A 23,148-nucleotide genomic window follows, 5' to 3' on the forward strand; every position below is an offset into this window, starting at 1 on the left:
ACTGCTTTCCAAGTGGAGGACAATTGGAAGTCGTGCTCTTTTTCACATCTGCTAGAAAGAACCACCTGTAATTTCAGTTTGGTAAACACAGTATTTGTCATCTTGGTTAAAAGGGAAAAAGAATTTTCCTCTAAGGCTCTTGCAGTGGGTAGTTAAGAAGGCTGGTGATTCATTCTCAGTAGTAATTGTTCTTGGTTGCCCAAGTATCTCTACCCTGGGGCAGGGAATTAATGTTGAAAGCTATTGTGTTTCTTCTCTCCGTTTCCCACTTACACAATCACACCTTAAAGCGTTTTAACTAGGCTCAAGGCAACTACTCAGAGAGGTAATTTGTCTGTGAGAATCCCATAAATCACAGCAAATATAGACCTTACTAGTTAGAAATGTGATTGGTCAAGAGATAGAATACTACCAGGACCCCAAAATTGTCCAGATGCCTGTCCAAATACCATCTTTTACTTTATGATTTTTATCTTATTTTGGAGCACATCCATCAGTGAATAGGGGCTACTCTGTCTATTTAGCTCAGATGTTGCTCTGGATCCTTGTTCAGGGGACCAATCCTTGTTGGACATTGAACCTAAATGTCCTGCATGCCAAGCAGGAGTCTAGCCCACTGAACTCTGTATGTCTCTCGCCCACCTTTTTTTTCCTCTTTTATTTGTTTATTTCTGTTTGGAGGTGATAAATAAAATCAAAATAATCACCTGGTGGTGCTCAGTGCACACTCCTGACTTAATGTTAAGGGGTTACTCCTGGAAGAAGTCAGGGGACTATATGTGGTTCTGGGGATTCTTGTCAGCATGCCAGACAAGGGCCTACCTGTTCTACTATTGCTTCAGCCCTTGCCAGTCTATTTATCAGTAGAATTGCCCTAAGTAAGACCAATGCACAATGACCCTGTGTTGGGCATTAGACATTTGGACTTCTTTTTTTTTTTTTTTTGGTTTTTGGGCCACACCCGGTAACGCTCAGGGGTTACTCCTGGCTATGCGCTCAGAAGTTGCTCCTGGCTTGGGGGACCATATGGGACACCGGGGGATTGAACCGCGGTTCGTCCAAGGCTAGCGCAGGCAAGGCAGGCGCACCTTACCTTTAGCGCCACCGCCCGGCCCCACATTTGGACTTCTTTATGCATTCATTTGGACTTCTAATTCTCTTCTTGCTCTGTTCTTTTATAAAGGGAATGGAATCCAGCTGGAATCTTATCTCTCCTTTTTAGATGATGTACCAAGTCAGCATCATTGTTTGTGAAATTCATTTCTATTTTTGTCTAGAGTCTTGGTTTGTTCTTTTCATTGCTATTTATTTTTATTCCAATATATGTTAATACAACTGTTTTAATGTTGATACACAAATCTTCTCCAGTAGTATATCATTCTGAAGAACACTATTAAGATGATCTATATTACTTTGTGTAAGATTCTAGGAATGGTATTGCTGGATGGCCAATGGGCATATTATGTGATGTAAGATATATTTTTATAATAATAAAAGCAATATTTTAATGAAATAAATTAGTCTTTTTTATTTTAATTTGATTGAAGCCATTGTGATTTTGAAGTCCTTCATAGTTGGGTTTCAGACATACAATGGATCAGGGCCAATTTCACCACCAGTGTTGACCTTCCTTCACCAATGTTCCCCTTGTGCATCCCAACCACCCCTTTTTACCCCCCAGGCTATTTTAAGTTTAGATTGTTAAAGTTTGGACCTCTTGATTCCATTGTTGTTGCCATTGGCTTGGCTATTTAGTTCTGTTCTGTTCTTTTTTTTTTTTTTTTTATCAATGCACCTGAGACCACTTGGCCCCTGGCCTCATCCCTTCATATTTGTTTTTGTCCTCTTCCACTAAGTTTCTTTCCTTCTCCTCACTATACTCTGGAGCCAACAGTGTTTGAGACAACTACCATTTAGATCAATTGGTCTTTTTTTTTTTTGGAGAGGAAATACGATTTGCAGAGTGGGAAATTGGTAGTAATAAAATCTAAATAAACTTCACACAAAATTTTAAAATAATATACAAGGGGTTAACCAGTGTGCCAAATATGCAGGTGGAATTAACCTCATTCTTTCACCTAAATGAGTAGGTGTCCCTAGTGTGCTCTGACAGTGAAGGCTCAGCATAAATTGTGGATTACCCAGCTGGGGCCAATCAGGACCAACTTAGAGAGGGGAAAATCAACAAAGTGAGTCCATCAGCTCACAGTTCACTAGTATGTCCCATCTGGCAGCATCTGTTTCTCCAGGAGATGGCAAAGAACATGTGCTGTGGTCAGCAGAAAGTAAGGTTCTCCACAAGCTTCTCCAGAAGAAATAGGCACAACCACTTCATCACATTCCCACTAGCTTCTTCACTTTACTTTCTTCCTGCTATTACTCTCAGCTCCTTTCCCTTTTGTTCATTTTATGTACTTCACTCGGAAAAACAGAGCCTTGGTTGAGCTCAACTATTTACTTTCTCTCCTTCCACCCTGGATCAAGTTCACTGTTCACTCTGTCTACATAACTGCCCAGCTGTTCAGCATTGCAGAAAATATTACACACCCTCAGATGTTGTCATTATAAACTCATGCTTACCACTTTGGTCTCATGGTCATCATTGCCATCTGTGCCCTTGTCCAGGATTTCTTTGATTGAACAAGGTCTTCCTATAAAGGCCAACCAGCATGATTAAGGTTGAATTGGGTCCTCCACAAATATATGTGCTTCATTTTAAACTCTAGTCACTGGGTTCTTGGAAACATGCTTGGCTAAGATAAAGTCATATGGAAAAGAAGGAGTCATCAATAGGATTAGCATTTTTCTAGAAACAGGAAGATTGGCTAGACTATGATGTGCAGGACTATGATGTGCAGATGTTACTTATAAACTAAGAAGAAATGCCTGGAATAACTTGCATCATAGCCCTCAGAAGAAATTAAACCAACTGATATCTTGATTATGGAATATAGTTTCAGAATTGTGAGAAAATTAGTTTCTATGACTTAAACTACCAAGTTCATATACTTTGCTACAACAGTCAGAGGATATCCAGACTGTTATTCAGTGTCCTGTTTACTAATTTGCGATCAAACTTTCTCCCTTTTCTGTGCTACCTCGGTTGTGGGTTGTGTCAACTTAGGCACATTTACTTTGCTAAGTTTCGATTAGACAGCTATGAATTTTCATGCCATGACATTTTGATGAGGATTAAATATAATTAATTAGGTAATATTGATAAGAATGCCTGAGAGACGCTCTAATAATTCAATGCTGTTTTCAGTTATTGTCCTCTTTGCCTCCTCTTCATGGCCAAGTCATACATAGTGACTTTCCCTTTTCTTTCTGATTTTAACATCTCCTTTTCTTTTCCTCTATCACCAAAGCTCAATCAGACATTAATCTGTTCTAAATCTTTCCATAATTGGGAGATCCATGTATATTCTAATTTTACTTGATAGCCCCATGACATTTGACATAGAGTTTATAGAGTTGAATTTTTCTTTGTTGTTGTTTTTGTTTTGTCTATTTTAATTGCAAAATTTCTTCTTAAAAGAGAGAAATTTTTAAATAAAAAAATTTAAAATATCAGGCATTCCTTGGGGCCTAAGCAATAGCCCAGTGGTAGGGCATTTGCCTTGCACGCAGCTGACCTGGGATGGACCCGGGTTCGATCCCTGGCATCCCATATGGTCCCCCGAGTCTACCTGGAGTAAATTCTGAGCACAGAGTCAGAAGTAACCCATGAGCGCTGCCAGGTGTGACCCAAAAACAAAAAAGGCACTGTTTGCCATATTCTCTACCTGCTATACTGTATGTGAAAAATTTCTTTCTTTGAAAATATAATTTTTCTAGGTTTGAGTCTGGATTCCTATTTTTCTCAGTCACAGCTGCATAGACACCCTTCAGAGTCCCTTTACTTTGTACCCCTCATAGAGTCAAACTTTCAGCATTGCACTTCCAAAGTCTCCTTGACCTAAAACACTGTGAGGGTCTCCCTATAACTAACACTTTTATTTCTACAACTTGCTCAAGGTCCCCACATTTAGGTTTCTCTCCTCAATCTCAGGTCCTTTCTCTTTATTTATTTATTATTTATTTTTTATTTATTTTTTGAGCACCCGGCAGTGCTCAGGGGTTACTCCTGACTCCAAGCTCAGAAATCGCTCCTAGCAGGCTTGGGGCACCATATGGGATGCCGGAATTTGAACCAATGACCTTCTGCATGAAAGGCAAACGCCTTACCTCCATGCTATGTCTCCGGCCCCAGGTACTTTCTCTTTAATTCCCCCTTTTAATAGACCCATTCAGACTTTTTTTTGCGGAGGTTGAGGGTACACTCAGGGTTTATTCCTGGCTCTGTGCTCAAAAATCGCTCCTGGTAGGCTCAGGAGACCATATGGGATTCCAGGAACCGAACCTGGGTCAGTCCCAGGTGGGCTGTGTGCAAGGCAAACACCCTACTACTGTGCTATCTCTCCAGGCCCAGCTCCATTAATATTTCTCCCAAAGTACTTCCCACCTTCCAGTCCAAAACTAGTTTTTTTTTTCCTTTCTCACTGATTGGGTCTCATTGTTTATCTTTTCTTACAGCATGCTCACTCAATGATACCTATTTCAGTGCTCTTTATTGGAATTTTTTTTTGGAATCTGTCATATTGGTCCACATCCTTTTGCTTTTATTTCAGTTACTCTATTTGGATCCCTAAAATTACAATAGGGTTAGAGAAGAGGGAGATAAAATGATAAAAGGTTTTCCATATACTAAAAATTGTTAAAATTGGGTGACTTAGAGTATTTTATCTTCCTTTTGTTATTTGGGCCATACCTGGCTATGCTCAGGACCTACTCCTGGTTTTTTGCCCATGGATCACTCCGGGCAGAGCTTAGGGGGGGCATATGCAATGCCAAAGATAAAATCTGGATTGGCTGCATCCAAGCCAAGAGGCTTATCCACTGTACTATCTCTCTGGCCAATTATGTCTATTTTTGAAAATTTTTACAAAAACATGTTTTTAAACACTAGTCCTAAACCCTAGCAAAATATGAAATCTTTGGTATAGTCTTTAATATAGTATCCAAGATCCTTTTGAGAGACTCAAAATACCCTTCATGGTCTGGCCTCTAAATTTTTTTTCTTTAAAAGTACTTTAAGGGCCTGGAGAGATAGCACAGCGGCGTTTGCCTTGCAAGCAGCCGATCCAGAACCAAAGGTGGTTGGTTCGAATCCCAGTGTCCCATATGGTCCCCCATGCCTGCCAGGAGCTATTTCTGAGCAGACAGCAGGAGTAACCCCTGAGCATCACCGGGTGTGGCCCAAAAACCAAAAAAAGAAAAAAAAAAGTACTTTAAAAATTATTTTACGGGGCCGGGCGGTGGCGCTGGAGGTAAGGTGCCTGCCTTGCCTGCGCTAGCCTAGGACGGAGCGCGGTTCGATCCCCCGGCGTCCCATATGGTCCCCCAAGAAGCCAGGAGCAACTTCTGAGCGCATAGCCAGGAGTAACCCCTGAGCGTCACAGGGTGTGGCCCAAAAACCAAAAAAAAAAAATTATTTTACGAAAATATTCACTAAAATTTTACTAAAGATGTTTGATACTAGAAATTTCACTCAAACAAGTACTAAAAAAGATTTGTGAGGTAGATGAGTGGATGGATGGATGGAGGGATGGATAGGTGGATAAATGGGTGAAGGGAATCTAAGAAGGCCTGTGTTCCCATTCTCTTATGGCAAGCAACTTGTTATGAAACCTCCAACCTCTCTTGTTGGATCTCTTTCAGTTTTCTCATTTTGAACATGAAGATCAGGCAAATTATTACTTTTGTGACATACAATTCCAAAGTCTAAAGAGAAGTTTTCAGTGATGAGAGAGGTCTATTGAAAGAGAGCACTCATTTCTCTACCTCTTCTTTGGCAGATTGTCCCAGTTTAACTGTTTTATATTTTGGAGCTCTTATAATTATTGGACTTTAAGGCATTATATTTCATAACTAATACAATTTAGAAGGTAAGCCACTTGGCTTTGATGACAGCTCAGACTTTTTTTTTGTTTTGGGTCACACCCTGCAGTGCTCAGGGGTTACTCCTGGCTCTGCGCTCAGAAATTGCCCTGGCAGGCTTGGGGGACCATATGAAATGCTGGGATTCAAACCACCATCCATCTGTGTGCAAGGCAAATGCCCTACCGCTGTGCTATCTCTCCAGCCCTAAGCTCAGACATTTTTAAATAGTAAACACTCTGTAAGAAAAATTTAAAAATTAATAGTTTTATTATGATAAAATATATAATATATATCACAAATTATATGAAGTTTTTATAAGTCAAAGCATATGGATTTGATTAATATACAGTATAGACTCTGTTTTAATTAAGTCTTTTTATTTTTATTTTGGGCCACACCTGGTGATGCGCAGGGGTTACTCCTGGCTGTGCACTCAGAAATCACTCCTGCCAAGGGGGACCATATGGGATTTGAGGAATCAAACTCAGGTCCATCCTGGGTCAGCAGTGTGCAAGGCAAATGCCTTACCACTGTGCTATCACTTTGGCCCGAGCACAGACTCCTTTTTAAAAAATCATGATTAACTAAAAGTCATTTCTTTCCAGTAAAGGAAACTGGTTAAAGGACATACTGATGTAATAAAAGTTATAAGCCTATTAAACATTTTACATAAAACATTACATACATAAAAAAATTAGAAAAGCTATCTTGGTTTGAATTATATATTGGAATTTAAGTTTAAAACACTTTCATTGACCACAAGATCCCTGTGCAAGCTAGCATATATAAACTAGTCCTTTAGGTGATGAGTTATGAAGGTACCATCTTTCTTTCTTGAGGATCTACTTGTATTTGGTGCTCATTAGTTGCTCAACAAATGTTTGTTGACTGAGAATGTATGAAGAAGCAAATTTCCCTGGAGCTCTAATAGACTTAGTGATAGGTAAGCAAAAGCACTTAGAGATAAGGGAAGGTACGGGTGGGATAGATTCTGGAAACAGAATAGGTAGAGTTCTCAGTTGTGAGTCATCTGCCAAAATGGCATATATTAAAGTATTTATTTTTGTGGAATGAGATAGAGTTGAGGAAGCTCTTCTTTGTTGCTGTATGTTTCCTTCTTTTTTTTATAATTATTTTTATTTAAACACTGTGATTACAAACATAATTATACTTGTATGATTACAGTCATGTAAAGAACACCCCCCTTCACCAGTGCAACATTCCCACCACCAATTTCCCAGATCTCCCTCCTCACCTCCCCACACCTGTACTTGAGACAGGCTTTCTACTTCCCTCATTCATTCACATTGTTATGATAGTTTTCAGTGTAGTCATCTCTCCAACTGCACTCATCACTCTATGTGATGAGTTTCATGTCATGAGCTGCACCTACCAGCCCTCATCTCTCTTGTCTCAGAGATACTGTTAAAAATGTCTTTCATTTTTCTTAAAGCCCATAGATGAGTGAAACCATTCTGCGTCTTTCTCACTCCCTCTGACTTACTTCACTCAGCATAATAGATTCCATGTACATCCATGTATAGGAAAATTCCATTACTTCATCTCTCTTGATGGCGGCATAGTATTCCATTGTGTATATGTACCACAGTTTCTTTAGCCACTCATCTGTTGAAGGGCACCTTGGTTGTTTCCAGAGTCTGGCTATTGTAAATAGCGCTGCAATGAATATAGGAGTAAGGAAGGGATTTTTGTATTGTATTTTTGTGTTCCTTGGGTATATTCCTAAGAGTGGTATAGCTGGATCATATGGTAGCTCATGTTTCCTTCTAAGGATCAAGTTATTGGGGACATGGAGCATGGAGTGCTGGGGATAAAACTCAGGAGCACATGCAGTGAGGTGATACTTGCTGGTTCTGGATAAGGTTGTGGGGAGAAGAATATATAGACCCAGTTATTCAAATCAAAACTTTATACCCACTAATCATGTCCTTAGCTATTAAACTACCATCCAGGTCCAGAAGTTCAAAGTTCCCCTCAGGATAGTCTGTCTAAATTCCTTGTTTCCTGGCAAACATTGCAGTTTACCCTGAGGTCTATGGGTCACTGAATCTGTCTTTCCCATTACTCCTTAAATGTATCTTTAATCTGGTATCTAATCTACTTATTTAAGGTCTTTGCAGGGAAGAAATGAGTAGTTGCTAAGGCAATCTTACCTTCTATGTGTAATTGGTGATGTGATTGGAAGACCAGTGGTCTAGAAATCACAAGACAAGTGATCATTAGTCCTAGGGAGGAAACTTTGAACAACTCACCCATGCCTAGGTCCCATTTTGTTTAAGAGGCCAGCTTAAAATATGCTCTAAATTTTAGATCTATCATTGAGGAGATGCCAGGGAACTCATTATTGACCAAATATAAAGTTTATCTTACTGCATCTGATTCTGTTATACCATGTGATATGTATGTTTTGCTTGAGGCCTTGAGATAAGACACTGAGCCCTAGTGATAATGCAATAGTATTTAACTAAAGGGTACAGAAACAAAGCATCAATCACTTATGAACATTATATATCAAGTGCACTTATCTGGTTACCCTAGTACTCCCTGGGTGGTATTGAGAAATTTTCTGGATATTTATGGGTAGAGATTTCAGAAAGACTTTCATCAGAAGTTCAGGCAATATTACCCCTGAGGAACACATGGGTTGAAGTCAGCTGCCTCCTGGCTCTGCATGGGTCTGCTAAAGATGAATCTTGCTTGGGCCTGGAGTTAATGCATTCAATGGAGTACATTGCTATTCACTCTGTTATGCTTGCAAACAGATGATGGGGCCCTACCAAGTTGGAATTTGCAAAGATTACTTTGATAGGTAATTAAAATAGGAAGACAGGGTTAATTTAACCACTTACAAAAAAATTTCATCAACCCTTTGCGTACAGGCCAAAATGTAAGCTTTTTCACTAATTTGAGGGGCAAGGATTACATTTTTCAGCCTTTTTCTTTGAACTGTTTTCTTGATTCTAACCAGGTCACCTTTGAGAATTTCTTATTTTGTGTAAAAAACAAATAGATACCATTGATCTTGTCTTATGACAAAGAGGATTTTGTTGGGGCTATAACACCCAATATACTAGATACATTTGAATTTGAGTCGTTGTGGCTCAATTTGACTATTTGATATATGTATGACCTTTCAAATGACCTTATTTTTACAGACTGAGCCCAGTAAAGGCTGGACTTTTAAGTGAATTGAAAGTCTCATGTAGAGTTTAAAGATCTACAAAATGAGCCTTTTCTTTGTTTTAAGTTGGTTGTGCTCAGCAAAGAAAGTGAGATGAAAAGTACCATTCATCAGTTCATCTTTTCAAGAGTGTGCCCTGGAGACACAATAACAAAATAATCCTATTTTAATATTTCTACAAACAGCAACAAAGTCCAAACCATGGCCATAACACTGAACAAGTGAAAGGAACAGTAACAATCATTGAGTACATGAGTACATGAGTACATGAGTGTGAAAGTTAGAGTTATAATTCCTTCAAACCCTTTTGCACTTAGCTAAGTAATGCCTTGTTGACTGTAGAGTCTTGATTTTTTTCCCTTGATCTTTGCAGAAAAAAAAATCTCTGCAAAAAGAGAGGACATTATTTGATGTGTCTTCCTATATAATTCTTAGATGCTGACTTTTTATGTGTTTGTTATCTATTTTTTGAGTTTGTTTCTTTTTTTTTTTTTTTTTTTTGGTTTTTGGGTCACACCCAGCGGTGCTCAGGGGTTACTCCTGGCTGTCTGCTCAGAAATAGCCCCTGACAGTCATGGGGGACCATATGGGACACCGGGATTCGAACCAACCACCTTTGGTCCTGGATCGGCTGCTTGCAAGGCAAACACCACAGTGCTATCTCTCTGGGCCCGAGTTTGTTTCTTTTTAAGGGAGATAGTGTTTGGACTACTCCTGGCTTTGTGTTTAGGGATCACATCTAATAGTGTTCAAGGGACCCAAATGGTGTCCAGGATTGAACCTGGCCAGTCACATGCAGGCAGATGACTTACCTGCTTTATTATCTCTTTGGCCCTTGGATGCTGACTCTTTAAAGAGACTTTCATGTGCTTTTTTTCACCCACTGGGTATTTTCTTTATCTCTGATCTCAACTTTATGTTCCCTAAAGAAAAATGCTTTTCAAGACATAACATTCCACCTTAGGTAAATCATTTTTGTTCAAAAGAAGGCAGTGTCTCAAAAAATGGAATGATGATTGTGCTATTATTTTGGTTAAAAAAATAAAAAGGAGGGGGCTGGAGAGATAGCATGGAGGTAAGGTGTTTGCCTTGCATACAGAAGGATGGTGGTTTGAATCCCAGCATCCCATATGGTCCCCCGAGCTGCCGGGGGTGATTTCTGAGTGTAGAACCAGGAGTAGCCCCTGAGCACTGCCAGGTATGACCACCCCCCAAAAGAAAACAAAAATAAAATAAAATAAAAAGGAAAGTTTATCTTCTAACTCCCCTTATCAGTAATAGGGTCTTGTCATGTCTAGGTCCTAATGCCCCCTCTCTATATTTCCTGTCTTTCTCAGATGATTTACTGTCTTAGTTCATCATTCCTCTATTACTCTGTTATAATTATCTTCACCATTTCTCCTCAAGATAATGGAAAAGATCTCCAAGTTTTAACTGGGAAGTAACATAATCATATTTTCTTGCCATAAAAATCACACTAAATCAATGAATTAATTAGAAATGTAGCTGGAATGGAGGTACAGGCATTCATTATAAATCTTTGCCAGAATTTAGATGAGAAATAATTAAGCAAGCCCATGACAGAGACAATGATGTGGCTAGTCAGTAAGTAAAATCTGTAAATCACAGTAAATGTGATTACATTTCAAAGGCAATTTGAGTGTAGGCTGAAGTTTAGAATAGGGTGGATGATGGTTTTTATTCTGAGAAAGGAAAAACAGAAAATTAAGTTTGTGCAGAAAATGATAGATACAATGTGACATATTAAGTACATGTTCATGTGGGAAATATTATGGGAGAAAAGAATCCATAAGTAGTTATATACATGTATATATGGGGAACCAAAAAAAAGTGAATGCTAGATATTAAGATTTTGGAGCCAGTGATTATCCAGGGAACAGCTGATATTAACCAGACGTGGTAGGTGAAAAATAAGAAAGAAAATTTTATGCCCATGGGGAATATCATCTCAGAGACGCACACAAAGAAGGGACTAGAGAGCTAGAAAAAACTTCAGTGCTATGACCAAAAACAAGAGAATGTGAAAATTTTTAAGGAAAACAGTTTTAATAAAATGTTGGGAAAAGAGGCAAAATGCCTCATGAATAGTGAATGAGAGAGGAAAGGTTATAAACATTGATCTTCAAGTTATTTTCTATGAACTTTAAAGTAAAGAAGGAAAATGGGCAATAAAGGTAACTATCTGGAAGATTATTTTTTTAGGTTTAGGCAGTACTGGTTAGATTATACAAAAAAAGGAAAGGCGCCCATGATTATCAAGTTTATGTGTCAACTGGGCCATGAAGTGCCCATCTATTTGGTCAAATACTATTTTGGGTGCTCATGTGATGGTTTTGGATGTCATTACATGTAAATAAATAGACTAAGTAAAACAAATTGCCTTCTTCACCCAATTCGTTGGATAGACAATATGCAACCAACTATAGACTTCAGTAGGGCAGAGATTGCCTGCAAGTAAGAACATTCTTTGAAAGTTGAACTAGGACATTGGTTTTCTGCTTTCAAACTCAAACTGAGACATTGACTTTTCCTAGGCCTGCCTTTAGCTATTACATACTACATCATTGCTGTTCCTGATTCTCAGACCTTTAAGACTTGATCTGGAATTAGATCATAGGCCCATCAGCAGATCACAGGTTTGCCTCCCACTAGGATTGTGTAAGTCACTTCCTTAGGACAGATTCATATTCATACTACTGCATGTATTTTAGTGAAAATGCTGACTGACACAGAATAAAATTACAGAAGGAAGAAAAAGAGAGGGAAAGGGAAGTGTGGGAGGAATGAGGTCTATAGGATCCTACGTGCTTTGTAGAGTGTAGATTGTAGGGAGGAGTTAGGTAACTGTTTAACTGCTGTAATCTTTGACTCATTCACATTATGTAATTGGAATTGGCCTCCAGATTTTGCTCTCTTAGGTTTTATTGTCTCATAAAAGTACAACTTCCTAGCCTGTTTTCTTGTTACTTAGGAGCTGTTGCTAGCATAAGTCATACTAAGAAAAATGAACCTTCAATAAGTTTACTCAGAGATTTGGCTATTTTCTCCCTGACTATTTTTATCACTCGGCAAAATCCCTCAAAAGAAACAGGTCACATTACTAAACTGACATTACAGATCACTACGACATACAGCCTATATACCAACTCAAAATATATTTTTATATTTATGAGATAATTTTATTTTTTAAAGTTTAAAGGTTTTTTTTTAACTTTAAAAATCTTCTTTAGGGAGTAGAGAAATAGTACAGCTGGTAAGGCAATTAATTGCCTTGCATGATATTGACCAGGGTTTGATCCCCAACATCCCATAATGGTCCCCTGAGCATTGTGAAGAAAGAGTCACAAGTATAAAGCCAGGAATCATTGGGTGTGACCCAAAAATTAAAAAAACTTCTCTAATAGCTCAATTTTTAGAAATTAATTATGAGTAGAGTACACAAGTATGAGTACACAAGAGCAAAAGTGAGAGTTCAACCAGCTTATAACTTATTTATTTCTGCCTTCATGATATGATAACTTCAAAACTATGTACATGAGTAAATGTTAACTTTCTGTATTAAGCATTTGAAACATTTAATTTCTGCTCTATTTGTATAATGTTTGTTACAATGTTAAAGGACAGAATAAAACATTATATCTGTGGTTATAATAGGTGCCATTGGGAATATCTGTGTAATTCAAGACAATATATGGCCTAGCTAATTCTGATTGCTTTACTTGACTGCAACAGTGGTTCTCATTTCATCTTGAACAAGTGATCATTGTCCACTCTTAGCTGCACAGTCTTAGATGTCTTCCTGACTCAAGTTCAGAGTCAAGTCCTTCACACATATTGAACTATTTACTTGGCTCCTCTCCAAGTCTGAATTAGGTAGCATGATTGCCTTTCTGTTCCTGGTTCCTAGATATATATTCTTGCCTAACAATGACAACCTCCTTTCTTTATCATTAACTCGAGCACCAAGCTGAGTGAACAGTATTTTTTTTTTTTCTGGACCACACCTAGCATTGCTCAGAGTTTGCTCTTGACAAGGCTCAGTGGAACATAAGGGAGTAGGAGAATCAACCCTGGCCCTGCCTTATGAAAGGCAAGTAGCCTACTAACAGTTCTATCAACCTAGACCCCAATTTTAAAATGTGTTGAATTCCATTTTGAGTTAATTTTTGTATAGTGTGAGGTAGAGATGCATTTTAATTGTTTTGCATGTGGCTATTTAATTTTTCTAACACGGTTTTAAAATTCATTATTATATTTTAAAACTTTATTGATTAATTGGTTGATTAGTTTTGGGGCCATATCCAGCGGTTCTCCGGGGTTTCTCCTGGCCCTGCACTCGGAAATTGCCCCTGGCAGGCTGGGGGACCACAGGGGATGCTGGAATCGAACTGGGTTCTTCCCCAGGTTGGCCGCATGCAAGGCAAATGCCCTACTGTTGTGCTATGTCTTCGACCCCTAAAATATATTATTGTATTAAGTAAAGTAATGTGTTTACAATGATGCTGGCACTTAAGTTAACAATTCAAATTTTAAATTTTTCTTGACTTAAAGTGGTATTACATTGAAAAATTAAAATAAAAGGGGACAGTTGAAGTAAGGAAAAAGGATCTTATTTTAGTACCCATATAATCACACCCCTAACTTGCTTCATGAAAAAGGTTACCCATAACATTTTCAGCTGACCTTCGCTGTGGATGTTTGTCTCCTATCATCATAAGGGATATTTTTTTGTTGGTGGATTATTCTCAGACTACAGGAATCTCCTTTGTGTGAGTGAAGATATCTGGAAATAGATGGGAACTGATGTTTCCTGGGAACAGTGCTAATCCAATGAGCAACAGATCTGAAGGTATCTCAAGGTACAAATCTAAAGGAATCAAGCTCCCTTTTGGATCAAATTAAGTTATCATTTATGTGGATTTTCTTCATAGTGCACATCTGCGTACTTTTGCCTTCACGGTCCCACTTGTTTACTCCTTCATAGTTTTTCCTTACCAGGTATTCAGGTATTCCCTAACCAATTTGGGGGGGGGGGGCGGCACATTCGGCTGTGCTCAGGGGATGCTCCTGGCTCTGTGCTCAGAAATTGCTCCTGGCGGGGGTGGGGGGGGGACGACCATATGGGATGCCAGTAACTGAACCCTGGTCTTTCCCAGGTCGGCCCTGTGCAAGGCAAATGCCCTGCTGTTGTGCTATGGTTCTGGCCCAAGACAAGGTCATTGTTTTTTGTGGGGCATCAATGGTAAATTAGATTGTGGGGTTTGAAATCCACTATTATGGGTTCATCCTATAAATTATAGGAATTAAAGTTTATGATTAAAAATCGGAGCCAAATTGTTTTATACAGCTCAGAGAGAATTTGAAAATTACTTTAAGAACAAATTCATTATAGATCACTTGATTAACGAGCAATATTCTTAGCATATTTGGACCAAAGTTTAGAATGAATGAAGACCAGATGCTTGGATCCTACAAAAAATGCTTTATTTTCCTAAAAGGCCCCCTGGTGCTGTAACATCCCTGGATTTGTTTCCTTTTAAGGGAAATTGGAATACAACTTACCAACAGCAGCTTTGCTTTTATATTTTAAAATTAATAATAATATATTAGTTAAGATCTGTGATAGAACCAAAACAAGTCTTATTACTTTTTCTCGCTTATCCCAGTGTCTGTCACTTAACTTGAGAAATATTGGGTTGATTTTTCATTTCGTCTACGTGCAGAAATTCTATTTATTCCTCATTCTTCACATCTAGATACATCAATAGGTGTCTAAGGACATCATTCTAGCTCTTTCCAATGCCACATCATATTTCCACATGAGTATTTGTGTGCCTCTATACTACCACTGTTGACTTATAAGATCCTTAAGTCAAATTTTTATCTTATTTTTGAGCCTTGCAATCTTGTGCAACAAATGTTTGACTTAGTAATAATGGTCATGGTAACCAATATGAGGTAAGGACCATGTTAAGTATTTAGCATATTATTGCCTTCCTTTCCACAGCACTATAAGTATTTATGGATTTGGATAATAGTATTATTTAGAGTTGGGGAAACTGAGGCCGAAGAAAGTAGAGTAATTTGCAGCAGATCATTCAGCTTTTCCAGAAGCAGAGCAGAGTTAAGCCCTGATTTACTTTCAACAGAACATTTATTCAGAAGAATAAATGGAACTGGTGAGGTATTTCCAAGTTTCTCAGGAAGCATGTTCATAGAAAGAAAGATTTGTCTGCGAATAGCTTCTTAAAAAGTACAGGTTTTTATTTTAAAAATAATTCATTTTTTATCTCCCAACTCTTTTTGTAACATTTTTATTTTGACCAGTTTATCCCTTTTGTGTGTGTGTATGTGTGTGTGTGTGTGTGTGTGTTCTACATTTTAACCAGATAGCAAATGATCTTGTTACTCACATATTTAGTTTCAGTTTCAATTAAAAGCAATTACACACAGAGAGAGAGAACTTTAGAATCAGGCTCCTTCTCCTTCATGATTATAATTTACCGTGGACTTGATCAAAATTGCACTGTATTTATGGCATATAAGAAATTCTTGAGGGCACTATTGATATACTAATTAAAGACACTGGTATTTTGGGCCCTGTGGGGAAGGCAAGCAAAGAGGATTTCACTTCATTTTAAGGAACACTTCCTTGCTTATACTTAAATTTTATTATTCACAAAGGATTTGCCTTTGCTCCTGGGCCATGTCCAGCAGGGGTCCGAGCTTACTCTTAGCTCTCTTCTTAGAGATCACTCCTGGCAGTGCTCAGGAGACCATATGTGGTGCCAGAATCAAATCTGTAACGGCCATATTTAAAGCAAGCACCTTATCTCTTGTGCTATCTCTTGGCCTTCACAAAGGATTTTTAAGTATTACCAGAATTAGGAATGCCAGGCTCCAGACATCTGGACATATTGAATTTTTATAGTCCAATGGGTGGTGTTTTGCTCTGTATTTATTTTCAACTCAGTGTGGATTCATTACAAAAGTATTACAGAAGTTTACTAATTTTTCTACTCCTACTTCTCACCACTCCCTCTGAGACTGGGTGGCTTGCTCTGGGTGGTTCAAAATGAGTTAGTCAAGGGAGTAGGCTTGCCTGTTGCCTACTGGCTCCTGCCCTTGAGATGTCTTACTTCCTCATCCAAGGAGGGCTCTAAGTTCAGTAATTCTAAACTTTAAGTTGCTATTTACATCATCCAAAGTTTCAGAGTAAGATTTTCATTTGTTATCTTAGAGTTATCTTTTCACAGGTAGGATATATAGACCCACGTAGGAGAAAAATGTTGAGAACTACATTAAAATAAGAGAGAGGAGCGGGGCAAGAGTTTGTTGTTGCCAGAATCATGTTGAAACTAATTGTACTTACTACTATATATATCTGTAATGAGTGTATTGGATTTTAGATAGAGTGACCATGTAATTTATAATCAAAATTGGGTCTCTTTTGAGAGAAGAGGAATAGCTATAATTATCCTGAGACAACAGACATAAACTAGAACTGTTCTAGTCTGCCTGGTCACATGGGTCTAGGACAATAAGTAATTTTCTCACCTATAGCAAATCACTTCCTATTGCTGATTTTTAACTTTTCAAGAAAGAGGTAATTTAGGGGCCGGTGTGGTGGCGCTAAAGGTAAGGTGTCTGCCTTGCCAGCGCTAGCCTAGGACGGACCGCGGTTCGATCCTCCGGTGTCCCATATGGCACCCCAAGCCAGGAGCGATTTCTGAGCGCATAGCCAGGAGTAACCCCTGAGCATTACTGGGTGTGGCCCAAAAACCAGAAAAAAAAAAGAGGTAATTTAGGCTATAATTCTTCTAGCTACTTCCCAAGAAGGGCATCTTTTATGGGGGGCACACCCAGCAGCGCTCAGGGCTTACCCTGTATCAAACAATAGAATATGAATTCTTGCATATTAGACTCTAAAAGAGGATTCAAATCTGCTTCCTACAATGGCAGATTACCAGACAGAGTTTCCAGCTGGAACAAGTTCATTCTGATCACTTCATTTAACAGGATAGAGTACTGGGCATTCCAGAGCCAATGTGCAACTCATTCCCACCCCAAGTTAAAGTATATGGCGTATTTTGTGGGGGTGGTTTTCTCTTCTTAGTGCTAAGAGAATTGTTGAATCATTGTCTGCATTTACTTATGAAATGATTGACATCATCGCTCAAAACAGGAAAACCATTTGAGCTGAATCACCATAGAGGTTCTTTATCTCTGCTTTTCTTTTTGTGGTGAACTTTGACTTTAGTGGTTAATTCCATTCATTTCAAAGAGGAGTGTGTGGTGAATAAGCTTTTCACGACTCGCCCCATGGAATGATCAGCTCAGCTCTTCTGCATCCCTAAAGGGAGGTCATGGTTGAAGGTTCCCTTTCCACAGGATGACTCCTCAAAGAAAAGAGGTCACTGACGACTCATAGAGGCTGTGGCCATAAATATTTCAGAAATCAATTTCCTTAAAATTTTCAGTAATGAAAAACAGTTGCTTTTTCTTGAAAAACAAAGGTTTAAGTCTTCAATCTTTGCATTCGACTCCTATGTCTTATTTCAGAATTCCATCTGAGGTACAGGCATGACATCATACTCAGAAAAAAAAAATGTGCCTAACATAAAGCTTTGGCTGGGTCAGAGGAAAGTGTTGAGCTCTCCAGAGAGTCCTAAGACAAATGCATGCATGTGGCCCACCACGTGTAAAAGACCAGTGTGAGGGCAAATGTCTTTATGACTTTGGTCCTGGGAAAAGAGACTCAGCCTGGGACTGGAATTTATAGCTGACAAGCTGCTGATGAGGCAGTTAGGGCCATTTAGTGTATGAATGGCTACTCTGGGAACAGACGGCTTAGCACACCAGGCTGGAAATCTCAGAGTGAAGTGGGGGGCAACCCCGTTCACCTTTGCTGGAATAAGTTAACTCACCCCCTAATTTGTCCCTTAGGCCTTTTCTCTTCTCTCTTTGAATTTATAGCTTTTCCTGCAGTTCTTTAAGACTTGAACACACATGACAATATAGCATCAAGGGAATTCAGGGGGAGAATATCTTTTCTTGGCTATAAATGTCACTCTGAAATTCTTCCCATCTGGAATGTTCCAAGAGCACTTGAAATATGCACAGCCTGCCCCCTGCAGAGTCCCCAAATTCAATGAGCTCACAACTGCCTGAACTCAGCTTGTTCTTGAGCACACTTTTTAATGTCCTCTCTGACCCCCGAGTGTTAGCCAGCTTTAATGTGGTGATACTTAATAAGAGCTGTAATATTCTCAAGGGGCATTTGACAATGTGCACAGACAACTTTTATGTTCATAACTAGGAGAGGGTCATATTGCCATGTAGGAGATATTAACCAGAAATGTTTCTAAAAATCCTATAACATAAAGGACTTTCCCACACACACACACATCCCAACAACGAAAGTACAAAATATGAGCAGTGCAACAATTAAGAAACTCAACACTAGAGCAAGGAAGAGCATTCAGACTCTGCATTGGCCAAGAATATATTGCCTAAATTTAGTCTATTCAATGGAATTTCCATGATAATGGAAAATGTCTATATTTGTTAAGTATAGTATGTTAGTTACACAACACATGCTTATTTCGCAATTAAAACATGGCCAGTGTGACTGAAGGACTACAACTTACATGTTTAATCTGGTATTAATTCAGGCCTCAAATTCCAAAGCCAGGACACTGGAGAGACATGGGTCTGGAAGCAAACCTTGATGTAGGAAATAATCCACACACAACAGAGGGTAAAACCAGTTCAGGAGTAGGAACAATCAGTGTTGGCGGGATGTGGGGAGAAAGGAACTCTCATTCACTACTGGTGAGAATGTTGTCTAGTCCAGCCTTTATGGAAAACAAGACAGAGATTCCTCCAAAAACTGTAAATTGAGCTCACATATAATACAGCTATACCACTCCTAGGGATATACCCTAGGAACACAAAAACGCAGTATAAAAATCCCTTCCTCACACCTATATTCATCACAGTGCTATTTATAATAGCCAGACTCTGGAAACAACCAAGATGCCCTTCAACAGATGAATAGCTAAAGAAACTGTGGTACATATATACAATGAAATAGTAGCAGCCATCAGGAGAGATAAATCATAACATTTTCCTATACATGGATGGACATGGAAACTATTATGCTGAGTAAAATAAGTCAAAGGGAGTGAGAGACACACACAGAATAATTTCGCTGATCTATAGGTTTTAAGAAAAATTAAAGACATTATGGTAATAATGCCCAGAGACAATAGAGGCGAGGCCTTGAAGCACAAGCTCATATGCAATTAGAGAAATAACTGCACTAACAACTCCCATGACAATGTTAATGAGTGAGAGAAGTAAAATGCCTGTCTCAAATACAGGCAGGGGATGGGGAAGAGGGAGATTGGGGGCATTGGTGGTGGGAATGTTAGACTGGTGAAGGGGGATGTTTTATTCTGAAACCCAACTACAATCATGTTTGTAATTACAGTGTTTGAATAAAGATATTATTTTAAAAAAATAAAATTTTTGTCTTTAAAAAGAAGGAAGAGAGGAAGAGAAAAGAAAAATGTATTCCCCAGAGACAAAAAGGAAAGAGGACCTCAGGGATTGTGAGAAAGAAACTGGAGACATTGGTGGTGTGAAATGCAAACTGGTGAAGGTTGTTGTACTTTGTATGACTGTAAACCAATCATGAACAACTTTTTCTGTGGAAAAAAATGATTATTGTGAACTCTTTGTTTAAAGTAACTAGTGACTACTATATTAGATAGTGCAGGTGCATATATTCAAGCTTAGAAGCTGGAAGAGCTAGTCCGCCTTCTTCAGTTATCACCTCCATTAGTTTATAATTAAAATTCCATATTCTATCTTCAGCTTAGACCTTGCCCCTTATATATGGCATGATATTAGAATGGGGATGGACTTTCACTAATGAGCTGATGGTAATTTAATCTAATAAGAATCCAAACAATATTTTGTTGTGGCTGTTGTACTGGCGCACCAAGTGAAGGAAAGAATGCTAGAGGATTGAGTGAAAGACTTTGGGAGCTATCTAGCATAAGTAGAGGAAGTTGAGATAGAGATTAGAGATGGAAAGAGAACCTGTGCACACTTTAATCATCTGTTTTAATCATAAAGCAGAAGCCAAACAGAAGCTTTTTCAGACATAAGTTGTGAAAACTAGAACTAAAAGGAGGAAGAAGATGATGTATATTATGAAGACAGGACTGTTTCCTCCTGCCTCTACGTTAGCCAATAACTCATGTTTTTAAGCCCTGAAATATTGGGGCACTTCATGCATACACAAGCAATAATAAAAGTGCAATACTAAACACAAAATATGTTTTCCCTGTGACCAGACTGCAAACATCAGGACAAGTTCATTATGCCTAAAGATATCCAAGGAAAGCAACTGTTGCCCTTTTAATCTATCATTCTTTCTGATTTGAACTTTAGCGCCTAATTTATACAAAATAAATTATGTTGCTAGACAATTATGTGACATTTTATAAATGGAATATTGTGTAATAAGCATTTCTAGGGAAGAAAGTCATTAACTTTACTTGATAAGTTACATCTAACTACATTTCCAGATGAGGAAATAATTAAAATGAAAACAAACCAGGGGCTAGAACAAAAGTAGTGAGTAGGGTGTTTGCCTTGCATGCAGTTGACCCAGGTTCAATCTCTTACATTTCATGTGATCTTCAAGCACTGCCAGGAGTAATTTCTGAATGCAGAGCCAGGAGTAACCTCTGAGCACTGTCAGGTGTGGACCAAAGGGTGTGGGAAAACATTTTTCAGTCTAGCATGCTATATTTTGAATTCAATTCTATGTGCCCTTAAATTCAGAGAATTTTTTTAAATTGACAAAAAAAATTGTGGAAAAAAAAAGAAACTAATGTCCATAATTTAACTTTCACAAGATCTAGAATAGGTATTCCCCTTTCTCAATTTCAAAGAGTGTCATGATCATGCCAGAATCAAGCTATCAAATAATAGTTAAATAGGGGAGATTTTGTATATAGTGTTCCTTTCTGATAAATTACTTAAGGATCACTAAGTGTATTCATTTGATAGAACTGATGGGGCAGAGGGTCACCATCATACGAACAGCTTAAACAACATATATTTATTATCTCAAAGTTCTGTGGGTATCAGGTCTGACACTGAGGCATCAGTAGGGTTGGATCAATATCAAAGCTCTGGAAAAGTCTATGTTCCTTGAATATGGTGGTTTTTATGGAAATACTTGCCAGTCCTTACCTTGAGAAGCACCATCTTGATCTTTACTTTTATGATTTTGCATAGTTTAGTTTGTTCTAAGTATGTATGACCATTGCTCCCTTTTACAAGCTCACTAGTCACATTGGATTGGAATCCACTTTTGTGATTTCACTTGAACTTAACAAAGTGCACTTGAAAAAAACCCATTTTGAGAGGACACACTCCAGACTGACAGTTTTTTATTTAAACTTAATTTTTTTATTCATTGTTTGCTTGGTTTTTGAGCCACACCCAGCGGCACTCAGGGGTTACTCCTGGCTCTGCACTCAGAAATCGCCCCTGGCAGGCTGAAAGACCTTCTGGGATGCCAGGAATCAAAGTAGGCTCCTACTGGGTTGGCCACATGTAAGACAATTCTCCTACCCTCTGTCCCCAGACACTGAAAGTTTTGACTTCAACCTATTAATTCATGGAGAGGCACAATCCAAATCATTACTTCAAGAAACACTTCACTGGCCCAGAATTATATTGCTTACTAAGGTGAAGTGTTTTGTCTACAAGAACAGTTACTGAAGTAAAGATCCTTAAGCCCCCAAAATGTAGCAAACAAGTTAGAAACTTTCAAACTTTTGAGTACAATATTATTCTCTAAAATAAAGAGAGCCTCAATTGACTGAACTAAGAACTATAGCTCTATCAATAGTCAGAGAAATAAACCAATAAAAGCTAAGTCCAGCTTTCCTCACCTTCCCAACATTCACTCATTTATGTCTATTAAGCATTTACCAACAACTGCACCAGGTGCTGAGAACCCTCCTGTTCTGCAGGCTGATACAAGATATATGACAGTAGTCGTCAATGGAAGAAAGATTCATGACAGTAATAGTACATGGAGATATATAAACTAGGCAGAAAAGAAACTATACCTATACCTGAAGTCAACAAAGAGGCTTCTTGTGAGAAATCAACTAACACCTGAAAGTGAGCTAGAGAGTGTTTAACGAAGGTGATTGGAGAAGAACTGTAAAGGAGGTAAGGGAGTCTCAGAGGATGTGGTGTTCAAAGAAGCAAAGACCTATACAGCCTTCTAGTGACCCTGGGAAACAATGAAGATTTAACCAAAAGGGTATAAGTTCACAAAAAGTACATGTTCTGGGCCCGAAGAGATAGCACAGCGGCGTTTGCCTTGCAAGTAGCCGATCCAGGACCAAAGGTGGTTGGTTTGAATCCCGGTGTCCCATATGGTCCCCCGTGCCTGCCAGGAGCTATTTCTGAGCAGACAGCCAGGAGTAACCCCTGAGCAACGCTGGGTGTGGCCCCTCCAAAAAAAAAGTACATGTTCTGAGGAAAACTGTATTAGAATGATGCTAAAAATGATGAGAATCCTTAATGTGAGAAAGACACAAGTTCAGAAAGATGTATGACTTAGAGGCTGAAAACTGCACGTTCATAATGGTTGATCTGAACAAGGAAGGATAAAAAGGGTATAGAACAATTTAAATGATGTAATTTTGTCTTAGTCTACTCAGGGAACATTACAAATCACTGATGCCTAAACAACAGAAACTTATTTATACGGTTCTGTAGTTTGAAAGTCCAAGTTTAAGATGCTACTACTTTCATTTGTCCAATAATAGCATTTCCTAATTCATATAGTTTCATCTTTTTGCTGTAGACTGACATGGCAAGAATGTGTGAGAATTCTCTTT

The sequence above is a fragment of the Suncus etruscus genome, chromosome 18 (assembly GCF_024139225.1).
Source record: "Suncus etruscus isolate mSunEtr1 chromosome 18, mSunEtr1.pri.cur, whole genome shotgun sequence".
Taxonomy (NCBI): domain Eukaryota; kingdom Metazoa; phylum Chordata; class Mammalia; order Eulipotyphla; family Soricidae; genus Suncus; species Suncus etruscus.